This window comes from Mixophyes fleayi, chromosome 6, assembly GCF_038048845.1.
Source record: "Mixophyes fleayi isolate aMixFle1 chromosome 6, aMixFle1.hap1, whole genome shotgun sequence".
Classification (NCBI taxonomy): domain Eukaryota; kingdom Metazoa; phylum Chordata; class Amphibia; order Anura; family Limnodynastidae; genus Mixophyes; species Mixophyes fleayi.
In genome coordinates this window covers 36,516,948-36,543,090 of record NC_134407.1, presented here as the reverse complement: position 1 = coordinate 36,543,090, position 26,143 = coordinate 36,516,948, and the positions used below count along the sequence as shown (strand labels likewise).

General features: G+C 40.4%; 1 pseudogene; it reads right to left on the bottom strand.

The window, feature by feature from the left end:
• Positions 1-4,373: 4,373 nt before the first annotated feature.
• Positions 4,374-26,143, bottom strand: part of LOC142095303 (olfactory receptor 5AR1-like) — a 70,656-nt pseudogene continuing 48,886 nt past the window's right edge.

Below are 26,143 nucleotides of genomic sequence, written 5' to 3'. Positions count from 1 at the left end.
GTTTGGACACCGCTGATCTAGATAATCTATGGAGCCACCTGGAAGTTGTCATCTTCAGAATACACACACACACAAAAACCTGTTTTTGATTGACGTTTCACATTTATGGTGTATTAAATAATAAATGAAATAAATCTTCAAAAAGAATTAAAGAGTAATAAAAATAACCATATATTTCAATTGAGCTAAGAGGCCCCCTGTTGTTTTCATTGCAACATTTTAAGTGCATATTCTACTCACTTCTACTCTTGATTTAAAATATTTCACTGACTCTAGAGATTTATGTGAATGGTATTACTATGTATACTGTTTCTAAGAAAGATTAAAAAAGAATTATTATATATTTGAATGTAATTTGATGATAGATTAGAACTATAGAGTGCCCCCATTAACAGAGAACTTTTTGCTCATTTTCCGTTAGATACTTGTGGAGAAAGTCAGTGGATTCACTTCATCTCAGCTTGAGCGAGATAGGATTCCACCTCCAATGGTCCTCTATGTGTTGTATACCTCAGAAACTCTTAATTCTTAAAGTGTTTTTTGAACATTTGTGGATCTTTTTAGAATGCACAGGAATAGAGTGGTTTTCTAAGAATGTTACGGATGTGTTCGTCTTTTATGTAGCATGGATCTCCAGACCTTTCAAATTCTGCCTTGGCCTGGAGAGCCATTCTACATACAATATGCCACGGGTTGGGTACCTTGTTCTTTACAAAGCCTAGTACATTGTACAGGCGGCGCCTTCTTGAATTACCAGGTTGACAGCAGGAATCATAGTGTGGCCCTTCAAAGTCACGTCAGATGTCCTGCTGGGATCTTCATTCGTCAGAAATGTTTCAGGCGTGTGTTTCAAGCTGTCACTATTAGCAGTATATCGGGCATTACACCTTCCGTGTATTCATGTCGGGGTATCCATTGTTGGGGTTTCCACTACTGTTTTAACGAGTACCACTGGTTGCCACAACTATACTCTATAAGGTAGACAACATTGGTAATATGTCAAGTGATAAATTGCTCAATATTATAAAATTTGCCTTTAACCACAAATTTTACATGTTTGGATCACTATCCATTGAAAATTTTTCTTAATGTGAAAAGCTGAAATACAAAGAGTTACATTTTTTGCACACATCCACTTTTCTAACTTTGTTTCACACTCACGTAACATTATTATGTTTGGTAAGAGCACATAGCAAGACCAGGCCTGGCGCTCCCATTAGGCAAGGTTAGGCAGTTGCCTAGGGCGCCGGGCTCTGCAGGGCGCCTCAAAATTAAAAAACAATTACTATTGTAGTTGAAAACTGTGCGGCGACCGTTGAGCATACCTTAAACAGCCGCCGCACAGCTTGAGATCGATCAACGGGGAGGGGGAGGGGCTATGGATCACCACCGCCACCCTCCCCTCCAACAGCTGATGGGGCGCTCTGTCTCCTCCCCTCCACTCACTGACTGTCGGGCATGACATCATCATCACGGCCCCACAGTGTCAGTGAGGGACGGGACCCGGCAGAGAGGACCAGATTTATGGAGCCAAGGTAAGGAAAGACGGGGGAGGAGATTTTGTTACATTGTGCGGGGGGGAGGGGGCGGATTTTTACATTGTGCCTAGGGCGCCGAAGACCCTAGCATCGGCCCTGAGCAAGACATTATTATTTCATATTTCTTCCAGTGTACATACTTACACTGGAATAAACAGTGGAATAGTTTGAATTTTTGTTTACTTTATTTTGTGTTGTAATTGTGACATCGCCTTATTTTTCACATTTTTTTATTGTATTAGTATAGATCATTATATGAAGAATAATCAGATTAGATATTGGATCTAGGAAGATAATATGAAAATTCTAAAATGTATTTTTTGGCAAACTGCATAAGATACACAATAAGACATGATAGGAGATATTCATCAAATATAATGTTGAAATTGTGGCAGGCTAAACTACACTATATTTTTTAGTTCTTTTCACTTTTTCATACTATTCCACTATAATGTTTTTAATATTTTGCTAAATGTATATATTATAAGGATTGGGAAGAAGATATTATTGATTTGCGATAAGATTGAGAATATGAAATAATATTAAATTAATTAATTTTAAAAATCTTTTTTGAGTCCCCTTGAGTGTTTCAGTTAATGAATAACCTTTTTTCACTTTTAGTGCGAGAGTTAGGATAGAAGAGAGAGAGAGGTCGTACTCTGCCTCTACTGATTCCATTCCTCCCCCTTTGTTACCACGCTCACTCCCGCTGTGCTGAATTAGAGACTGGAGCGCCCATGTTGAGGACGGGCAGCAGTGTAAAAGTGTTCGTTTATTTTCTAACCTATTATGAAAATCCTAAGCGCTGATTGGTTGCTGTGAGTTACAGCACATTATTGCACAGTTACCTATGCAGCCATTTTCATAAATGTCCCCTCCGGTGAACTCAATACTAACACCTTAAAATATGTTAAGTTTTGTTTTAAAATAGTCCTTAAGGACACTTTGCTGATGAGCATCTCACGCACAATTATGTGCTGGTGGATCTTGGGGCACCACCTTCCTCATAATGACAAGTTTACTAAATGTGATTAGAACATTCTTTATTGCATGTCACATACTTCTTGGTAAATATTAAGTTATACAGCTCATACAATTAGAATTGTTTTATTATCGTTTTTATGGTTTATTTATACAGCGGCAATTGTGAGCTTCAATGTCACAGGGACTGATGTGAATGACTAAATATTCTCTGTACAGCACTGCATAATGATGAAGATTGGAAGCATTTATCATAAATGGCAGCTTCTGATTGGCTGTTTTCTGCTTACAACAGCTCTCTAGTGCATTAAATGCTGGGGATATTTGGGCATACCCTACCCAGCTCTAATATGACCAGGAATTCAGTAGTTTGCAGCAGGCTATAGATAATCATCGTCATCATCATCTATTTATATAGCGCCACTAATTCCGCAGTGCTGTACAGAGAACTCATTCACATCAGTCCCTTCCCCATTACAGCTTACAGTCTACATTCCCTAACATACATACACATACAGTGACTTATGTCAATTTAATAGCAGATAATTAACCTACTAGTATGTTTTTGAAGTGTGGGGGGAAACCGTAGCACCTAGAGGAAACCAACCCAAACATCAATAGTTCAATACTCTTAAAATGGTTAAAAGGGTATTTCTTATCCATTGGTTATGTCAATATATTAGGACAAATATTAATGTAAAATCATCAAAATCAGAATGCAAATGGTTTTGTTTTTTATTGTTGAAATACATAAATTGTGACAGTTATTAGAAATAAACTTTCACATCATATAAATAAAAAATAATTATATGATAAAACATACAAAGGGCCAAACTAAACAAAGACTGGTCTAGGTACACACTGGAGGTTTTTCAGCTGATTATCGGCCCAATCACCTGATAAACGGCCGCTCGGCCACATATCGCGTTAGTGTGTAAAATCACATGATGAACAACAATCGTTCCAAAGTGCTGATCGTCCTTTCATTTGGTTGGTCATACTGTTTAATAATCTTGTTCCAATCACCTTCCGATCATGTAGTGTGTATGCACTCACAATCATGATCTCCATAGAGTTTACAAAGCCACGGTCTCTTCAGTCGATGCTGGCAATGAACATGTCCTGGCCACTTAGATGTTGAGAGTGATGTAGATGGAATAGTTTGTTCTGACTCTGAATATTTCGTTTCAGAGTCACAGAAGCTAATGAAATTTGTAAGGATATGTGGATAGCTATAGCAAAGCGGTTTTAATCAGTGTTAGAGGAATGAATGAATCATCATCATCATAACCATTTATTTATATAGCGCCACTAATTCCGCAGCGCTGTACATAGAACTCACTCACATCAGTCCCTGCCCCATTGGGGCTTACAGTCTAAAATCCCTAATACACACACACAGACACAGACAGACACACAGTCTAGGGTCAATTTGTTAGCAGCCAATTAACCTACCAGTATGTTTTTGGAGTGTGGGAGGAAATCGGAGCACCTGGAGGAAACCCACGCAAACACAGGGAGAGCATACAAACTCCTCACATATAAGGCCATGGTCGGGAATTGAACTCATGACCCCAGTGCTGTAAGGCAGAAGTGCTAACCACTTAGCCACCGTGCTGAGTTACTATTGTGCTGTCATTCTCTAAATGACTAGAGGACCAGATGAAGAGCATGGATCTAAAGGTAAACTGTGTGTAATGTGTATGCATGAATCGCCCGACCAGTCTGACCGTCAGTCGTAGGTACAATCGTTGTAGATAACAGATTGGTCAGAAAATTCTGTGTACCCAGCCTTAAAAAGTAATACAGAAACGAATGCACATGATAGTTTCACACATAACATAACTATGAATCTTAAATTCGTTTTTTCTTTATATTTCTTGAGCTAACAATAAGTCTCCTAAAAGCATCTTTAAATTGTTTATTCTTTAGTGTGTAAATAATAGGGTTGAGTGTGGGTATCAGTATGATGTACAGTAGAGAGAAAAACGTGTCCTGCTTTGGAGAATAGGTCTCATGTACAAAGACAGTGTAGTCCCATAAAATATAACAACACAGGTCAGATGGGAGGCGCAGGTAGAGAATGTCTTACTTCTCCCCAATGCAGAGTGAATCTTCATGATGTCTATTACGATAAACACATAAGAAACCAATGTCAGCATGAATGTGCTCAAGCCAATGAATGAACCTAAAATGTATGTTATGAGATTAACATGAGACGTATCACTGCAGGAAAGTTTTAACAGCGGAGATACATCACAATAAAAATGATCAATGTGATTTGATGAGCAAAACGACAAGTTGGCCAAGAAGGCAGTAAATACAGCTGGTTCCAATAAAGAAGTGATCCATACAGAAACTATTATATAAAGACAATGTTCTAGACTCATAAGTAGGGAATAGCGCAATGGGTGGCAGATTGCCACATAGCGGTCATAGGCCATAACTGCAAGAAGAATCATTTCAGTGGAAGCAAAGGACAGGAAGAAATACAGCTGTATGATACAAGATAGACAGACTAGACTCAGCAACCTATTAGGATCATTTTAAAGGAAAAAAATTGCAGGTGGCCCAGTGATCTTGTCCAAGGTAGCAACTATTGGAACAGCCCGAGGGGCAGATGCCCCCCAGCCCATCCTGCAGGTGTGCATGGAACACAAACACAAATTTTTAATAATTTGAACAGATGGTGTAAGATGATTATTGTATTGTCTGGGGTTTAAGAATCTCATTTTAAGCACAGAATCAGAACAAGAAGGGTGAGAGATTTCTGCAAACTGAAAACAATGAACCTTGTTAACATGAACTTACAAGGCAGGGGCAGGCTGGGCTGGGGGGCAGGGGGTTCTGCCCCCCGGGCCGGTCCCATAGTGGTCTGTGGGCTACCTTGGTCTGGGTCACTGGGCCACCTGCATTTTTTCCCATTAAAATAGGCTACTGAGTCAAGTCTTGCTAAAATCTGCCAGCCCTCCCCTGCTGCAAGGTGTGAGAAAGTAAAGATATATAACATGTTTGCTAACCTTGCTCAAATGAACACATTTGTGCTAAAACATAGCAAGCAATCAGTTATTTACTTACATTATTTAACATGCAAATAAAAGCTCATTATTGATTGGTTGTTATGGATTTAGTGCAGAATTGCACCACAGATAGGAATGAATGTCAAAAGAATCCTGCTTGTATCACTGAAAATTACATAGTAACATAATGTATAATAACTGCAACACAGTAAATAACTTTTAAATGCATGGACATTTTTTTATAAAAGCTAAAAAAAAATCAAGCTGCAAAAATCAACACTACAGGTCTCATTTAGAGATAAATGTAATTGTCACTTTTCTTAAGATAACAACATCTAGGGCTAGATTTACTAAGCTGCGAGTTTGAAAAAGTGGGGATGTTGCCTATAGCAACCAATCAGATTCTAGCTGTCATTTTGTAGAAGGTACTAAATAAATGAAAGCTAAAATCTGATTGGTTGCTATAGGCAACATCCCCACTTTTTCAAACCCGCAGCTTAGTAAATCTAGCCCCTAGAGTACTGGTGTATCTGACACAAAGATACAGCCATCATAATCAATCAGGAAAATTACACCATGCCTATGGGATGTGCAAAAAAGTGAATCTACATCAAAACTGTATGTATTACTAAGGCGTGGTGGACTTCTATATGCACATTGTTAATGTAATGAAATCGCACATGAATCAAGATAGGTGCAGCCAGAGCCGTAACTTAGAATTCTAGTGCCCTGGGCGAGAAAGACAAATGCCGCCCCCCTAGCCCTCAGTTTTAACCAAATTAACCTAAAATATTCCAAAATTGCGCCCCCCTTCAGCGTTGCGCCCTGGGCGGTCGCCCCTGTCGCACAGCCCTAGTTACGGCCCTGGGTGCAGCTACTCACATGCAACAAATGTTATACAAACCTCATTGGTGAGAATGAACTTAGACCTTAAATAAGTCTCTAGGTTTCCAACTTCATATGGTAGACATCATCCTTCCTAATACAGATGTAATTTAAATATAAGTTTGACAAGGCGTTGAATTGGGATAAATATAGATACCAAATTCGTGAAGGAAAACTATAGTTAAGGTACCTTTGGATATGCTATTTGAAATTTAAATATGTTGTTGTTCCTGTTATGCTCCTATTTTGTTTGTCATTGGTCTGTTTTATATAACATACTGCACATAAAATGTCACTATTGTTACCATTGTTCATGAGAAGCTTTAACCTGTAAAAAAAAAAAGCTTCCAAAACAGCAACATTCAATAGTAAAAAGAGGAAGAATCAGAACAATCAAATCTAATGAAAACTATATGGGCCTGAGTCATTAAGGAGCGCAAAGCATAAAAAAGGAACAACTTTGCACCTGGGCAAAACCATGTTGCATTGGAGGGGGAGGTAAATTTAAAATTTGGGGACAGAGTATAGTTTGGGCAGAGCATGTCCTAGATCAACTTTAAATTTCAGTGTAAAAATAAAGCTATCAGGTATTTGTGTGCTTGATGAAAAAACATACAGTATATAACTTATGTGCAAAATAATAAACTCATTTTCACCCCTTGCATTGTAATATGGAACATTTGGAACATTTACTCCTTTTTGTGCCGTACTTTCCTTAATGACTCAGGCCCTATGTGTGTAAGTTAGTCAAATATATGACAATGTTGAATCATATTTAGTTTTGCAAAATATTTTTCATAAATGTATTTTTATTTTAGTTCTCCTTTTAAGATATCTGGTTGTTAAGGACTATCAAGTCTACCCTATATTAAATGTACCTATATTTTGGTTTTATGCCTAAAGTCTTATTACTTTACTATTCAGGAATTAAAACAATTAAAATTCTAGTTGTATAATATGATTCATAAAATGTCTCTAAGCATCAAATAATAATAATAATAATAATAATTTTAATAATAGTGCGCATCAATGAACAGTTTCAGCTACTAAAACTTACCCTAATAAGAACAGATTTTATCGGAGTCATATCACAGTGTCATTCACCCTTCTTTAGTGAAGACTTTATGAGCTCCTGTAAATACTCCAGTGATGATGTATCAGAGGATTGTGTCTTCTCTAGAGATGATAAAGATTTGAGATCCAGAGAAATCCTCAAAATCCCATAATGATTTAATGAATGTAGAGAAAAGAGACGATAAGCCGTTGGAATAAAAACAACTCAGTAGTTTAACAATATTGTAATGGGATCAGGGTTGGTTTTAGACAAAATTGGATCCCCTAAGCAGTAAATGGTGGACTAGAGTTTCATTCTTGTTTCACATGACCAATTGCCAGCCTTATAACACAGACCCGATTGTCATCTGCATTACACACATTCAACTGCAAAAAACACTTGTCACACAGACAAATATTTTTGTTGTTTTTTTTGTTTTGTTTTTAAATGGTCAAACAGAATTATGCAGGAAACATGACAGAGGAGGGTGGTTTAAGTACTGGGAGAGCAAAGAATATTTAGGTAGCTCAGAGAGGTAAGAAAAGCAGTTCTTGGGGGGAGAGACCAATCGCAAACAGAACATATGCTTCGCAAACAGTCATGGGCCCAGACTTGGTTAAAGACATGACCCCTGTCGTGAAGGTGATCTCTTCCATGGCTGCAACATGCCAAATCTACTTTTTGAGGGCAGAGAGAGATGGGGAGGGAGTGGTTTTACAGTTGAGTGCTATAAGGGAGTTGGCGGCCATCAGTATGTGCACGGTCAGTTTCTTAGAAAATGTCATGGTCTTGGGGAGGGTAACACAGTATGAATACCCAGGGGTCCTTCGCAATGGGAGCCTCAAAGAGGGTGTTTAAGAAGGCATGGACTGCCTCTATGAAGGAGGCAATAGTCAGACAGGTCCACCAAATATGGAGCATAGAGCCCCTATGAACGCAACCCCATCAGCAGTCAAGTGAGGAGGAGGGAAACATTCTATGGAGTTGAGTGGGGGTATAGTATCAACGATATTAAATTATGTAGGAGGTTTCTTTGAGTTTGGTTGATATGGAACTCTTGGCTTTCCCCAGTCTCATGTCCTCCCAGGCTTCATCATCCAGGGAAGGACCAAGGTCCTCTTCCCAGTCTTCTTTGTGGGATCATGGAGAGGGAATGGCAGTAGCGATGACTATACTGTATCATTGAAAGATTATACCCCTGGCCATGGGGTGATGCTTACAAAGATCTTCAAAGGGGGTTATGTCTCGTAGTACATAAGTAGGTGGCAGGGATCTAATGAAATTACTCATTTGAAAAAATTCAAAGGTGCTGAGTGTCTGGGAGGGAGAGTGGCGTTGGGGCTCAACTAGGTGGAGCCAGTGACCCTGCTTAAAGAAATCAGACGGAAATTTAAGCCCAGCCCGGGTCCAGATATGATGTCTCATGGTGAAAAATCCAGGAGGGAAAACAGGGCTATGCCAAATGGGGGCCAGGGAAGATGTCACTGAGGAGAATTTCAGATTGAAGGAGTGTGAGTCCCAGATCTTGGCATCAAATTTAATAGTGGGAAGCACTATTGCCAGTAGCTTTTCCTGCTTCTCTCCTTGAAAGCCCCCAAGGGAGTGAGATAATATAAAGAGATGTAGGCCGATTTTATATTGAGTCAGGAGGTGGAACTGGGGGGAGCATATGAGGCGACAATTTGGGAAAAATGGGAGGCCAGGTAGTATAATTTAATGTCAGGAAGACAGCTCTTGCCTGCGGAGATTGGTGCTTTAGGACGTTGGCCTAAATCCTTGGGGGTCTGTGGTTCCATATAAAGCGGATGAGGGCCTTCTGAATGTTAGCAAGGACAGAAGCAGGGACAGTTACTGACAATGTTTTGAAGAGACATAGCCATTTGTGTATAATAATAATTTTAACAGCCACGAACCTGTCCAGCCAGGAGATAATAAGTCGGTTCTAGCAGGCCAAGAGGGCTTGCATCCACCAAAAGAGGGGTGGGAAATTTTTATGAAAGAGAATATCATAACAGGAGAAGAGGAAGACTCCCAAGTATTTGATTTTCCTGGTCTGCCACTTAAAGCTAAAGCTGGTCCAGAAGAGGTCGATTTCCTGATTTTTCTATAGTTTATCTTATATTCAGTGATGAAACTATAGGACTAAAGTACTTTATAGAGATTGGGAGGGAAGAGCGCTGGTTGGGTTAGTGAAAGCAAAATTTTGACAGCAAAAAGTGATACCTGGGAGATGATGTTGCCCTCCTGTATATCAGGATTTGATCTTATCTGAATAGCCAGTGGCTCCAATAACAAGGCAAATATTAGGGGGGGATGGGGACAGCCCTGCCTTGTGCCCTTTTAAATGGATACTTGGCCATAGGGGTGGTGTATAGTGCCAGGACACCAGTGAGGAAGTCACCGGCGAAGCCTCTCCTTGGATACATTATTATAAAGAGAGAGCAAGCGGGGACAGTACCCATGAGAATTTATGATATTACGTGGCCTTGAAGCCATCGGGGCTGGAGGATTTGTTGGTTTTTTTTTGCCCTTTAATAGTTTATTGAATATCAGTTATCAAACTCTTCGTTGAGGTGTTCAAGAGCCTGGCGGGACAATTTGGGGAGTCTAGATTTATTGAGAAATTTGTAGATTAGTGTGGCATTGGACAGCTGTGATGGGGAGGCAGGGGGGGTAGTTTGTAAAGCGTTGTGTAATATTGTTGGAATACCACTCTGATCGCTGTGGGGTCAAAATATTCCTATGTGTCCTAGCGGAGTGGAGGTTTGATGCAAGAATTTTATCCGCCTAGTTGCCCCTCTCATCAAAGGTTTGCCAGAGTCAATTAAGGCACTTGGCTACTTGTGTCGATAGAAGGAGGTCAAGGCTGGCCTTGGTCCTGCGGAGGCCATTCAGAGTAGTAGGGTCAGGGTTTATTTTGTGTTAGGCTTCTAAGGCTTGGAGTTTAGTGACAACGTATTGTTCATGGTGAGAGCTTCTTTTTTCTTTCGAGAGGCCATGCGTGGACTTGGAAATATCCAGGCGATCATTTAACTCTAAATATTCCTCCAGTCACGTTCTGCGCTGAAATAATATATCCACTTTAAGGAGAAGGGAGTCGTTAAGGCGCCAAATCATGAAGTGGCGTCGATGTGAGAGGCCAGAAATGTCAATGGAGATGGAGGTGTTAGCCGACCAGATCAGTGGATGGACCCAAGATGCCTAGAGATTTAAGGCAAAGTTATGGCTGAGCAGGATCATATCAATGCATGAGTATGGTTGGTGGAGAGAAGAGTAAAACGTGTAATCTTGAGTTGATAGCTCATTCAGCCGCCAAGAATCCTAGAGAAGCTGGTATTTCATGAGACTGAGGAGGAATTTAGAGGATTGTGGGTCCAACAACGTCTGAGCCACGCCTCAGTGGCTGAGTGATCCAGAGAGCAATTCAGAATGGTGTTGAAGTCTCCCGCTGTGATGAGGTTCCAATGCCGTAGGTCAGCAAAGAATCCAATTTAACGAAAAAAAACAGGGGTTTTGGTGTTGGTTAAGGGCATATAATGTTAACCAGTGTGTAAAGTTTGTTGTTGAGTTTACCCACTAAGATAAAGTAGTGTCCATCTCTGTCAGCGAGGAAGTTGATTGACTCAAAGGTAACATGGTGTGCAAACAGGATGGTAAAGCTGCTTTTTTTGTCAGTGTGATCGCAGGCGTGGTGCATGTCAGGGCACATTTTGGAGCAGAGTTTAGGGGGGAGTTATGTAGAAAGTGCGTCTCTTCTAAAAAGATCTTGTCAGCTGAATGGAGTTTGGGAGTAGTGAAAAGTTTTCTGCATTTCTGGGGACTGTTGTTAGGAACCCCTCCAGCCAGTGCAACAAAACCCGGAGTCTGGTGTTCACTGGAGCCCCTAGTGGTAGGGACAGACTTGGCCGCAGACAAACAGAGGGTCGTTAGATGTGCACTGACTGGGTAAAACCCAGCGATAGAGTGTAGGAGCCAACAGCAGAGTGAATCCAAGCAAGGGTCGAGGGCCGGCAGCAGACAGCGAAACCAGTAAACAAGCCGAGGTCAGAGGTCACAGGCAAAACAGCAGCGTAAAAGTCCAGACAATAGATCAGGGTCAGAAGCACAGGTTCAGAGTCCAGGAACAGGCAAGGGTCACAGGTAATCAATCAGAGGTAGAAACACCAACACAGGGACAAGGTAGTAGGCAGCAGAACTGAAAACAGGACGCTATAACCGGCAGTGAGGCTCAGTCCCCACTGCATTAAATAGTGCAAGGAGCCAATCAGAACAGAGCCCTACCAGCATTCACAGGAATAGCCTAATGATTAATTTGCTAATGGCCAATGAGGCTACAGGGTACCCAGCTAGGAATAATCAGTCAGGTGGCTGCATGATGAATTACTGGCATACAGCCAGTAAATAAGTAGCAGAGCCTCCTCAATCAGCCACTGTTGGCTGAGTACTATGGCCTCTGTGCGCACGCGCCCGGCTGTCTGACAGCTGGCCGGGCGTTGCGCAATGTAACTACAGGCGTCCCGCCGCCACGACTACTAACAACTGTTGAGCCCTTTTACATTAAAGTACAGGACCCTAAGACCCATTGCGGTGAAACTGACGGAGCTCGTAGATGGGTAGATGGGAAGGTTAAAGTCCATGGCACGACTTGGTCAGTGAAGGGGGGGGTTGGAAATGGCATCAGGAGGAAAGGAATGGTAGGTTTGCCACACGGCAGAGTAGGCCAGGACCTGTGGTGCTGACATCGGGAGGGGTTATTTTTTGTCAGGGAAGTACATAGGTCAGCGAGGGAGTTATAAGCCCAGGTACGGCACAATGTGGCATCCAGAGAATGCATCATGTGTGTCAAGATAGGAGGGTCAGGGTGAGTACCCCCTGGAGACTTCAAGGTAAAAGGCTTGGAATTGAGGCAGTTGTAGGTAGTGAGTGGAACAACCAGGGGTGAGATGGGGGGCAGGGGGAGTGTGGAGTAGGTCATAAAGTGGGAGGGTGATGCAGGGAAAATGGAAGGGGGAAAGGGGAAGGTGGAGGTGGAAAAGTAGGTGGGAATCAGAGGAGTGTATGTAAGATAACAAGACAGTGCATCAAGTCATCAAAACTAAGCATCGTGAAATGGTATCCAGGAATTGTATGGTGGACTAATCAGAGCCATGCAACAAAACATGGTGCTGTTCTACGACATTACCTTAAGACAAGTGGGGAGAGGATACAAAATGACTAGACGGGTGCTAACGTGGCAGCCCAGACAGCAAGTAAAGGCGGTCAATGCAGGCCGAAAGCACCCAAATAGGTAGAAAAGATGGAATGACATAACACAAATTAGTGCTCCCAGTACCTGGAGGCTGGTCCCTTTGCTGAGGGGGACAGCCAACAGGGTCCAAGGCCCAAGTGGAGCTGAGAAGGCAGCTCGGGCGACAGCTTGTGTGGAGAGGTGCGAGGCACAGGTCTTCGCCTATAGCATTCCCTTTCCTTTAGAGATGAATGTGCTCACCAGTATTCAGTTGCCCCCAAGTTTTGTGCTTTTAGTACTAATGATTTATTCTGGGATAGTAGCTGGCACCAAAAATATTGGAGACACTAATTAAACAGTACATAGGATGGAAAAATGGCAGATGGCAATCTAGAAAATGGTAAATTCTGGCAAAATAACAGGACATTGTGGCAATCCATAGATTGGTCAGAGTCAGGCAAAGAGCAGTGCAGATGGCAATTCAGAGAATTCAGGCAATGTCAGAAACAGAACTGGAAAAAGATCCAAGAATCAGGCAGAACTAGAAAGGTGCATAGAGCCAGTGAAACCGACCCCTAGGAGCCAAGCCCCTTGGAGTTGATTCAAATAGGTCCTAGGTTTAACAGGTACAGGCACTCATCCTATAGCAGAAACAGATTCTCCGACATTATTTTTTATTGAAAGGCCACCACATCGCTCATTTGTCTAATGACAGGGTACCCTGGCTGCAAAGGGACTGCATGTCGCGGCCCTTGGGTTGGCCCCTAGACATGAGAGGGATAGGTAAAAGGCAACACGGTATATGAACAAAAGGTACCTTAGAGGTTAGCAGCGGTGTGATACCGGGTATGGCTGGCTGTCATCAGGGAGCCGGTCCAACTGAAGAGATATCAGGATTCAAATCAGGTTCGGTATACAGGTCAGATGGCAGACAGCACACAGGAGAATCCAAAAACAACAACAGGGAAAGCAAGGTCTGGTACACAGGGAGAAACAGCATGCAGCAGTAAAGACACAGTAACAAAGTATCCACAAGTCAGAAGTAGGCTAACCTGTTGGTCTGACACTGGTAGACGTCAGATCCTCCTCTTTATTAAAATTCCCCGTCGCGAGATCATGTGATGATCCCCGACGAGGAGTCACATAATCGTCCCTGCTGAGAAAGCGGAAGTGCGGCTGTCAGTGCTGGATCGTGGAAGGTGAGAATCCTAACAAAAGGTTCTCAGGATACCAATCTGCAGGGTTGGGTCTTTGTTGGTTAATACAGTTGTGGTGCCCCAAAATCTGAGTACCCTGGGGTGTATCTATATGTTTTTAATTTGTTAATTGTTAAAAGTGTTTATAAAGATTTAAAAAAAAAAAAATTCCTGAGGGAGAAGTGACAGTTGGGAGTGGTTGGTGGTTGCCGGAGGTGACAGGAAGGAGAGTGTGTGGCATAGCAACAAGTCCACTAACTTTGGTAATAACTGTGAACTCCCAGAAGGCAGTGGGGAGAGGAAAGTTCTAGACTTCTGAGGGAGAGCGATCCCTGTGTCTGCATAGACAGAGAGAAAAATAGGAACAGAATGAAAATCGGACAAAGTGATCTATAAGCAGATTAAAAGTGAAGTAAGTGTAAGAAGAGAAGAAGATAAGATGTGAGCCAAAGAGAGGTGTGAGTAAAAAGGAAAGTACTGAAAACAAATAAGCAGTATAGAGATCTGTGACATCACACTAAACAGACTGAGCTATGTACTGAGAACAGTGTGAGAGGAGAGAAAATAGAGAGGTCTGTGAATACACACAAGAGAGACTGCAATACAAAAGATCATCAGCTTATTTGGCGTGAAAAAGTAATTTATGGGCCACAACCACGTGCAGCACTTCTACTAAATTCCTGTGCACAGTTCAGCCCAGGACTGAGTGTAAAATATGGTAACGTTACCAGGGATAATATTGGTGCACCAAATGTTTTAGTTGAATATTAATGTTAAGTGATTTACCTGAAAATTGATTTATTATTATATGTTAAATGCTATTGTGCTCTATGTTGATCAAATGAATATTTTCTCAATACCATTGAGTTGAAGGGGTCAGTGGCGCATTATTAATAAACCAAAGTTATTTGTCCAATCCTTGTCCCTTTCATTGAAGAATTTATCTCCTGACCACCGGATATCCGACCAAAAAAGAAACTCGTGTCTGGAGGACAAGGTAAGGGAAGGAAATCCCATCAGTACTCGACCACCACACAGTTACCAATAGCCTGTACCTTAACAGTATCTATATAAAATCCTGCTTGTGAAATAATATACTTCTATTCTGAAAGAAAAGATCCATCCGCACCCTATTTTTATATTCAAAATGATCCATCATCAACAGTTATTTATATAGCGCCAGCAGATTTCGTAGCACTTTACAATTAGGAACAAATAGTAATAAAACAATACTGTGTAATACATACATACGTTGAGGTAAGAAGGCCCTGCTCGCAAGCTAAGTGCTACATCATATTGAATATTTGTCCAGCTAGAATGCAAAGTATTTAGTGGGCTGTATGCTTAGTCACACAACTATGTTGGTCAGCGGGTTGTTGTCTTGTATTAGCTCTGTAGAGGGTAACCTAGGGAGATTAAGAGGGTGGTAGAAGAGTATTATAGGCTTGTCTGAAGATGTGGGTTTTCAGAGAGCGCTTGAAGGTTTTAAGACAAGAGGAAAGTTTTGTGGTGCGAGGGAGTGAATTCTATAAAGTGGGTGCAGCCTGAAAAACGTCCTGCAACAGAGAATGGGAGGAAGTGACAGGAGTGGAAGAACAAAGGTGTCAAGTTGGGAGATATTTTGAGACAAGTGAGGAAGTGTATGTTGGTACAATTTTGTTGATGGCCTTGTATGTTAGTAAAAGAATTTTATATTGGATTAGTTGAAAAACAGGCAACCAATGTAGAGACTGACAGAGTGACTCAGCAGATGTAAGACGATTTGCAAGGAAAATTAATCTAGCCGCTGCGTGCAAAATAGATTGTAGGGGCTCGAGTCTGATTTTGGTAAGACCAGTAAGGAGGGAATTACAATAGTCGATGAAGAGTGCATGAAGTTTTTGCAGTGTCTTGTGTGAGATATGTACATATTCTGGAAATGTTTTTTAGATGTATGCAGCATGATCTAAATATAGAGTTGATGTGGGAAACAAATGATAGTTGCAAGTCAAGGATTACACCTAGGCAGCGAGCTTGCGGGGTGGGATTTATGGTCATGTTGTCAACAGAAATAGAAATGTCAGGCAGTAAACTTCTATTTTTGGGTGGGAATATTATTAATTCTGTTTTTAAAAGATTGAGTTTGAGTTGGCGAGAGGACGTCCAAGATGAAATGGCAGAAAGACAGTCAGTAACACGAGACAACACAGATGGAGAGGAAAGATAAATTTGTGCATCATCCGCATAGAGATGGTACTGAAATCCAAAGGAGCTTATTAGTTTTCCTAGAGAAGATAGAAAATAGCAGAGGACCTAGGACTGAGCTTTCTGTCCTGAGCCTTCAGGACTGATAAAGGAAGTGGAGTGAAGGTTGTTTCAGAGAAATTTACACTGAAAGAGCAATTAGATAGCTAGGATGAGAACCAGGATAGGACAGTGTCTTGAAGAGCGAGGGATTGTAGCGCCTGTATGAGGAAAGAGTGGTCAACAGTGTTGAATGCAGCAGAGAGATCCAGGAGAATTAGAAGAGAGTGGATCACCTTTAATTTTAGCTGTGATCAGATCATTGACAACATTGGTTAACGCAGTCTCTGTGGAGTGTTGAAGCGAAAGTCTGATTGAAGAGGATCCGATAGGTTGTTTTCAGAAAGGTAACATGTTAGGCGAGTGTAGGCAATTCGCTCGAGAAGTTTGGAGGGGCATGGGAGCTGAGAGATGGTGCGGTAATTTGAGAGAGAGTTTGAATCAGAAATTTGTTTTTTTAGAATAGGAGTAATCACCGCGTGCTTGAATAGTGATTTTAGGTAAAGGTGAAATGAGCACATGAGACAGGGTCCTACCAATTTGTGAGGGTATGGGATCAAGAGGACAGGAGGTAGAGCAGGAAGATATCTTCATTTGTGGTATCAAATGAAGGGACGGTGTCAGAGGATGCTGAGAAGGAATTGAGCTGATTGCTAGTCGAGGGAGATTATACCATTTCTAGTCTGATCTTATCAATCTTATCCTTGAAATAGGAAGCAAGATCCTGGGCACTGATGGTAGTTGGGGGGTTTGAGGTGGGAGGTTTGAGAAGAGATTTAAATGTGTTAAAAAGGCATTTGTGGTTAGAAGTCTTAGCATAGATGAGAGATTTGAAGTATGATTGTTTAGCAGTGTCCAGAGCACTTCGATAGAAGTGGTAGATAGCAGTGTATGTGCTGAAATCATTAGAGGTACAAGATTTAGCCAGTGACGTACACCTTTACGAGAAAGTTTTTGCAGAGTTCGTGTTAATTTAGTGTGCCATGGTTTATAAGGAAGTCTATGTGGAGTATGAAGAGTCGCTGGAGCCACTTGATCAATGGGCAGTTGGTGAAAATGAGGAACTGCCGTATCAGGGGAGGAGAATGTAAAAATTGGGGAGAGAAGGTGTTGGAGAGAGGTGGAAAACTGTTGAAAATCAATACATTTAATATTTCTGCGGGTATGAGGAGGCTTAGAAGAGTTTGACAGCAGGGAAGTTAAAGAACTGGGAGTGAGTGAGTAGCTAATAAGGTGATGATCCGAGAGGGGGAAAGGAGTGTTAAGGAAATCAGAAACTGACCATAATCTAGAGAAAACAAGATCAAGACAGAGGCCATCCTGATGAGTAGCGGATTCAATCCACTGGGAGACGTCAAGTGAGGAGGTTAGAGAGAGCAGTTTTGAAGCAGCATTGGAACGTGTGGGAGAAGTGTGGGGGACCTAGATTAGGTGATATATCACCAGCTAATAGAAACAGGGAGGAAGAAACATAAGAAAGATTATTGCAAGATATGTGTCCTTTTAGTTTCTGGCGACAGGGTGAGGCATTTATAAATATTGATTTTAAATAGGAAATCAGTGTGTGTTATCTAGAGGTGAGTGAAGTAATGAAGGGCCAATGTGGACAGAGGTGTGTGTTGCAGTACGGGTGAAGGAGGATATAGTTCTAAAGATAATGCCGTGAAGGGTAAGCAGGAAAAATAATTTGGTAAACATTGGTATTTGGAAGGTAACAAATGCAGGAATTAAAAATAATTACCTAGTTGTAATGTCCTGTGCAATCAGAAGTAGCAGAGTAAAGCTGCAACAGATGTAGATTATTTCTAGATGTCTTCAAATGTTGTTCAATGTTTGTCAAACTGTCTTGTTGTTTAACTGTATTTTCTAAACACTTTGTGAGAAAAACTATTAGGGCCTGAGTCATTAAGGAGAGCAAAGCATAAAAAAGGAGTAAATGTTCTCTGGGTCAAACCATGTTACAATGCAAGGGGTGCAAATTAGTTTATTATTTTGCACATACGTTAAATACTGGCTGTTTCTTCATGTAGCACACACATACTTGATAGCTTTAATTTTGTACTGAAATTTAAAGTTGGTTTCAGACATGCCCTATCCCAACAACAAATCTGTCATCGCATTTTAAATGTACCTCCCCCTCCAATTCAACATGGTTTTGCCCAAGTGCAGTTACTCCTTTTACATGCTTTGCTCTCCTTAATGACTCAGGCCCTTAGGGTAGAAAAAACACGTCTGCCCCCACATACGTCTCCACTTCATATTATTTTCATCTTGGATTTATCATGTATAAGAGAGGTAATACCATCTGAGACCTAATAATAACAAATGAAAAAAGAAGATGCAAGAGGTTTGTATAAGAAAAATGTATTTTAAACCACTATTATTAATTTATATGTAGAAAATATGACTCCAATGTCAACTTACAATTTCACCTTCTTTTCTTACTTGATTGCACTCTCTATCACCAAGCAACTCACTTACAGCCCCTAACCCTGGGTGGAGACTAAGCTCTGTCTTCTCTTTGCCACCTATACTTCGCTGCTTTGCTCAAAATAAACAAGAAAACTCTTCTTGCCAAATCTAGCACCCCATACCAACTTTCTCCTCCACTCAGTACTTTCTCTTCCATTTACTGAAGATGTCATCTTTGCAGTCCTCAAGTCCTTTTCCCCCTCCACCTGTAAGCCTCTGTTTATATCCTCTAAAGAAGACGGTTTAATGTGAGTGATTTTGTGTTTATATATTTTATCTCTAGCTGCAGTGTCAAACTGTTTAACTAAAGTATATATCACTTGCGTTCATCCAATATAAATGTGAGAAAAAACTGTTTGACACATTATCGGAGGGTCAATGCGAATTTATCAGGGTATTCAGATCTGTGTTGTTTTCGATATAGTTGTAGACTTTTGCAAAATGTTGACTTGCATTTCCTTAAACATGGAGAGGAGGAATGGGAACAGGCAGGCACAGGCTGAGTAGAGTAAGGGTTCAAGCAAATAGACGTGAATACATCCGGAAATAGGACTTTATGGAGGCGTATCTCTTGCGGGAAATGGAAAGCTGGTGCAACAATATGAATAATTATAATGACTATCAGCAGCCCCAACGAGCCACTTCAGATTCCCATTTCATTCTTAAAGGAAATGTTTGCATTTAATTGAATTTGATGTGTTTTCATATATTGTATATGTGTTTGTATTTAATTATATATTCAATGGAACAGAGAACTTTCACATTTATTAATAACAATGTCAAGATATTGTATGCCTCTGTATTACCCAGTATTATTTATTACCGCACTTGACCCCAATTGTAAAGCGCTACGGAATTTGCTGGCGCTATATAACTAAATGTTGATGATTGATCTCTTGTGTTTACAATCACTTTATTACATTACGAAATTATGTACAAATATGGTTATGCAATAGTGACATCAAGGAAATATGCAATTGAAGAAAAGTCAGGGCTATGCATTTTTATTAGGGAAAACACTGTTCTAGTTTGTATTCCAGAGGACAGAGCATATTTCAGCTTGCATTTAAAAATAGACAATGCCATATTTGTAGTGACCACTGGGGGGCAACAAGAAACTGTGGGTTTACTCTACAAAAGTTCATGCACCACCCAGACTTCTGTTCAATCACTGCTGAATTATAATAATGCACTTTTTTTTAACTACATGAAAGGAAATAAATGCAAACACGTTAACATGAATGTGCAACAAAGATGTGGACTGAATTGAAGATTTTAAAAACTCTTATATTTGAGTAGATAAAATATTAACTTACATTCACATTTTCCTGTGAACTAAGTTAGCTAGGAAGCAAACTAGACAGTATTGTATAAATCGATTTAAAGAAACTAGATGTGCAGACCTCGTCTGTGTATGTAACGCAATATAATATGTGACATGATAAAGATTTTCATGTAGCTGCGGTAAGAAAGCCACAGTACTTTTTTTAATTGCTTTTTTCTACTTGCCAAAGGAAGAATGGATCAGTGCGTCATATACATATATATATTCTCTCAACAAGTTTGATATATCTCTATGGAGTCATCCATTCAAAGAAATGGCCATGCTCCTATCATCATCATCACCATTTATTTATATGGCGCCACTAATTCCGCAGCACTGTACAGAGAACTCACTCACATCAGTCCCTGCCCCATTGGGGCTTACAGTCTAAATTCCCTAACACACACACACACAAACAAACTAGGGTCAATTTGTTAGCAGCCAATTAACCTACCAGTATGTTTTTGGAGTGTGGGAGAAAACCGGAGCACCTGGAGGAAACCCACGCAAACACGGGAGAACATACAAACTCCTCACAGATAAGGCCATGGTCGGGAATTGAATTCATGACCCCAGTGCTGTAAGGCAGAAGTGCTAACCACTGAGCCACCATGTCACCAAGACATCTAATAGTTTTTGTGCCATGTTATCCTTTTGCTTGTAGCTTGTACTGGACAAAGGACAGTCGACGGTAGTCTTAACCTGCAGCTACACATAGTATATTAGAGTGGAAAAAGTTAAAAAATAAAATGTGTCTATTGCTTCTGGGTCTTTATGAAGTCTTCTAAATATCCAGACTCGTAAGTAATTGTGTTTCAAACGTGTTCACCAATTTCTCCCAACCATGTGCTACAACAAATATTTTTTGTGTATTACTCTATTTAAAACTAGATTATATTAAGTGTTAATTTGGCTGAAAATATGACTACAGTCTTTTGACCTGTATTTACCTGTATTACTAAGCAATCATGCTGCTACTCTTATCGTTACTTAGCCAGCACCAGAGGAGATACACCTTGTAAGAGGCATATGTGGGGAAGCAACAAAGTCTATTTATGTCTGGATCTCCCAAGTAATTGCTACATTTATGTGAACACGCCCTTACTATACTCGGCTTACGCTGACCTGCCCCCATTCCGTCACTTCAGACATAACGGGACACAAGTCAAAAACAGGCAAAAACCTAGATACAGAAGCATATCAATCCCAAATATATCTGATCTGTGTTGGTTTCAGCATCATACACATGCACATGCCTCTATCCAGCTCTTGGTCTGAATAAAAGAGTACATCTCTCCCAGAGTAATCTAAAGATTAACACCTGTTAGTTTGCTACTTAACATCTTGTTAAAAACAAAGTTAGATATTTTACAGTTCTTGGCTGACTGATTGATGGCATCCTGTAGAAACGTTTCAACAGTAAATGCTACTCTTTTTTTTTTTAAGCAAATAATATATTTTAACTTGCAATGTTCCAGTGGTTCAGGTATTGCCAATTAACCTGTGCAATCCATCGTCAGCTAACAAGAGATGTAAAGAGCATGCTAATTACTGCTCATGACGAGAGAAGTGTTTCAAATGTTTTAAAATACAAAAAATACATCTGGGATATATTTTGTTATCCTTTAAGATGAATTCATTTATAAACATGTAGATCTAGAACTGTGTGATACAGCAGATTAAACTATAGGTAAACTATACTATTTTCTTAAATCAGTTTCATCTCCTGTTGAGTGAATATGTCTGTTTAAAAGTCCTACTACCACAATTTGTCCTAAGATACTGCTTGGTTTAGTTTCGATTATTTCTTAAATTATGTATGGGAGTGAACTTTGGAACTGTGTTTATTACATTTGTCCCTTTTACGTGTTTTAATGTTTTTATTGCATTGCACAAAATGCACCTTAAAATAAGTTTTTCCATCTAAATCGCACTTGGAAAGTACAAAGGCGTTCCATCAAGTGTACAAGACGATTCTGCTTTTTAGGACGTCTGAGTACCCATAATATTCCAGTGTTTCTGCAGGGAAGAGAATGCCATGCTAAATACTCGTCCCACAAACAAAATCTTTATTTTACCTTTGGGTGCTTAAAATGATTATTATCGATACATTTATATAGCATCACTCATATTACACAGCCGATAATATGCAGTCATTCACATCAGCTTTGCTCAATTGGAGCTGACATTCTAAATTCTCTACCACCAGAGGCAAATCCAAGGGGCGGCGATCGGGGCAATTTCCCCCCCTAGCAGGGACTTGATGCCCGCAGCTGCACACTATGTGCATCTCCGTTCGGCAGAGACAGGCAGGAAGAGTGTGCTGCCCGACTACTCTGATTAACAGTCAGAGCGGCCGGGCAGCACACTCTCCCTGCCTGTCTCTGCCGAACAGACCTGCACATAGTATGCAGCCGTAGGCAGCCTTAGCTGTCAAAAAGGGGGCGGGGACTAAATCGCCCCTGGTAAAATTGTTTTCTACATCAGCCTGCCTACCACACACACACACACACACACACTTGTGTCCATTTTATCAGATGCTATTTAACCTATTTAACCTACCAGTATGCTTTTGGATTGTGGGAGGAAACCCATGCAAACAGGGAGAACATACAAACTTAGGCAAACTTAGGCAATGAACAGTAAGGGCGCGCCGAGAGCGTGCCAACTCAGAGGCGGCCAATTCAAGCTCTGGGCATTATGTATGTCCATGTTTTTTAGCCGTATCATTTGCACCAGTTACAGGGCGAGTGTTAGTGCCGACTTATAGTAATGACTACATGTATGGATGCCACTAGAGAACATGTGTAGGCAAGGAAGAGAAACTATGTTTTTTGTTATTTTTCTAAAACACCTATTTTTACTAATGATTATAGTATTATGAGTTGGTGATTTCTTTTATAATTTTTCATTATTATTTTTTTTCATGTAACTTTATGTTGCACATATACATGTGTGTATCCTGCACTATGTTCTGTCTGTCTCCATATGGTAAGTAACACACAGTCAGAGCGTACTCATATCCAGATTCACATGGAAAGGTATCTTCAGATCTGCTTGCACTTGAATATGGACGTACATGCGTGCAAATTGGGTTCACTTTGCATTCCGTGATGAATCAGGCCCCATATGTTTAACCTCACAAAAACATTTTTACACCTACTAAAAGATAGTAGTAATTGAACCTCAACCAGTGCCTTTATTAGTAGAACTTCCAACATGCCCTGATCCTGACCTTCCATGTGCATTTACTATTGTAGGTATTTGTGCTGATTTTTTTAAAACTATCTTGTACTACACTCAAGGGCAAATGAGCAGTATTTCTGGATAATAAAGAAAAAGTTCAATTTAATTCAGTGGTGATAGGAATGTGATACCAGGCACTACTTTCAGATGATTTTTCGCAAGTAAGGGCCAAAAATCTGCAAAATGTTCCACAACATTTGACTTGCATTATATATACAGTGTTTTAAAATAGGACCAGTTTCACATAAAAAAAAATAAGCTCTACCCCGCATCGTTTATGTGGTTCAAATAACTCCCAACATTGTCAGAGGTAAATGAGAATTGTGTTTCAGTGCAACTTTGTCCTCCCTGACAAATCTAAAGTGACTTTCAGTTAACCTGAGGTAGAAAGTGCTTGGAAAGTTTCAGCTCTACACGTTGCCTCTGAAATTACCATTTAGCATTTCAATGACAAAGATGATGGTTTGACTGTATACTTTCTTGAGTGTGTATTAAATGACACCTGACAGACATATATTGTTCCATGTGAACAAGAATTTCTTCTTTTCCATTGTTGGGTATCTGGATAACAATTTCACAGCCCCTCAGGACATTCTTCCTGCAAGGAGCAGAAGACAAGGAGAAGATCTTGCCACTGTTGATAAATGGTTCAAAACAAATACACTCCCAGAAGGTGTAAGTCACTGAAAGCAGTGCAGAGATTTTTGAGAAGAAGAGTCAGAATTGGGGGGAAGGATTTCTTCATGTAAAGATGCTGTGAACTTCTAGACAAAGAGAGCTAATTCACAATTACTTGAAACATAGCAAACAGCTGAAAATTTGCCCCAGGCAGTCATAAAGCCAAATAAAGGCTGTGAATATGAATAGGCCTCACTTTCCCCCCTTTTTAACCTCACACTTTCATGTTACAGCTACAACAATGCTCTGCAATTCTAGTCAGATTGTTTTCAGATCTCTGCTAATTGCCCCATCAACCTTTCTGCACACAGAATTGTTTTCTCTTTGTTTATCTTGTGTATTTAATGCAGTCATTTGCTTTACATCTACATTATGTGTCTTTTCTGTTTTCTTTTGTGCGATTATTTATATGCTGCAGAACATACACTAATAAGTGTACACTGCAAAAGTTGATGATGTCTCCTAATCTCATCACAGAATTTAAGCACAAGCACTTGGCCCAAATTCCTGTCTACTCTCCGACCTATGGATTTTAGTGATTGATTATGCCCTGTTAATCTGCAAAGATTGGACATCCTCACCTTCTCTTCCCGTAACCTTGGAGCCTTTAACTCAAATAAAAAAAAATACTGTTCTTCCCCTTTAATTGGGACCTATACACCCAAGACCTAATGTAGAGTTGCAAGTACCTGCATATTTGTGACATAAAGATGCATCAAAAAATTGACACACTGCAAACGCACACAATTTACTTCTGTATAGAGAGTGGCACTTATCCTGCATTTACAGCCCATTGCAGCGACATTAACATGTAAGTGCAGTACTGTAAGGGGCATATTCAATTGTTTGAATTCCCCGCAGCATTAAAAGTATTACCGTTAGTACGGAAATACTAAGCCGGATTTCAACTCGCAGCTCCCTGACCCGCGAGCTGAAATCCAGGGTGAAAGGTACCGTAATAACGGTATTTACACGCACTATTACCATAATGACGGTAATAGTGCGCACGCCGCCTTACTTTGGCCAGTAACGCCAACATTTGAATATGCCCCTAAGAGTATGGGGAGGCAAACTAACCACAACCTTTTCAGATGACACAGATTATATTGAGTTACACAGATTTTTTGACATATGTTAGCCAAGGATTCGTAAATTTTCACCTACATAAATTGAGTGCAGGTTTTAAAGTTGATGATAATGATCTATGCTCTAGATTTAAGTTTTTAAGTTTCTTAAGATGTGTACATCTGAAAATACGTAGGCAGACTCATCTTTGCTCAAATGGGACAGCTTTATGTCCAACTGTAAATCAAGGTCCCAGTGTTTAGGATGATATTCCAGGCCAAAGCTATTTAATGGCTGACACAATACAACCTCTTAACACTACAATTTTATTATACAAGATTTCTGAGCAGGATCTACTCTTTGTACTACCTAAGGACAAAGGGCTCATTAAGGGACGCATACAGAACGCAATGTAACATATGTAAATTGGTGGGTATACCTACGCCCGAATTCAACAAGGAGCAGATGTGAATATGCTTGTGGTGATGTATACAGGTGTAGGTCTGCTCTGCTCTGCTAGACAGAGCACTGCAGGATATATCCAATATCTATGTGGACTATAAAGTCACAACGTGTCGCACATAATATTAAAAAGAACTTTTATGTTAATAAGATCGTCATTAATGGCATAATATTACAATACAAAAAAAAAGTTTTTTTATTTTCTTTTTTTCCATGGCATACATTTATTAGGATGTTCTTAATGTCTGCTGTATATAAGATGCATTTTTACAGTTGCTTCTGATTGCAAACACATATTTTGGCATGCTTACACAGCCATCATCACTAGTAATCGGCACTTAGACTAGACCTGTAGCTGTTGCAAGAGATACGACTGAGAAACAAGTACTTATGAGATGCCCCGAACTTGAATCAGCCGCTGCTGTGCGCTCTCGAGACTGGCACGCCCTTACTGTACATTGACTACAGGCAAGTGCCCAATCCCCACCCTGTTCCCTCACGGAAATCGTAGGCTGTAGAAAGTGTCCTCAGCACTCGTAGATGAATTGAACATTGCTGCGTTCTGTGACGTATGTGTCAGTTCCTGGCGTGCGCCGAGTCATTTTGCGGACTGTATGCACAAAATCACTGTTTACGTCCCTTAATAAATCAGGCCCAACATGTGTAAATGTGCCCTGACTCAGTAACTGCACAGCATGGGCCTGATTCATTG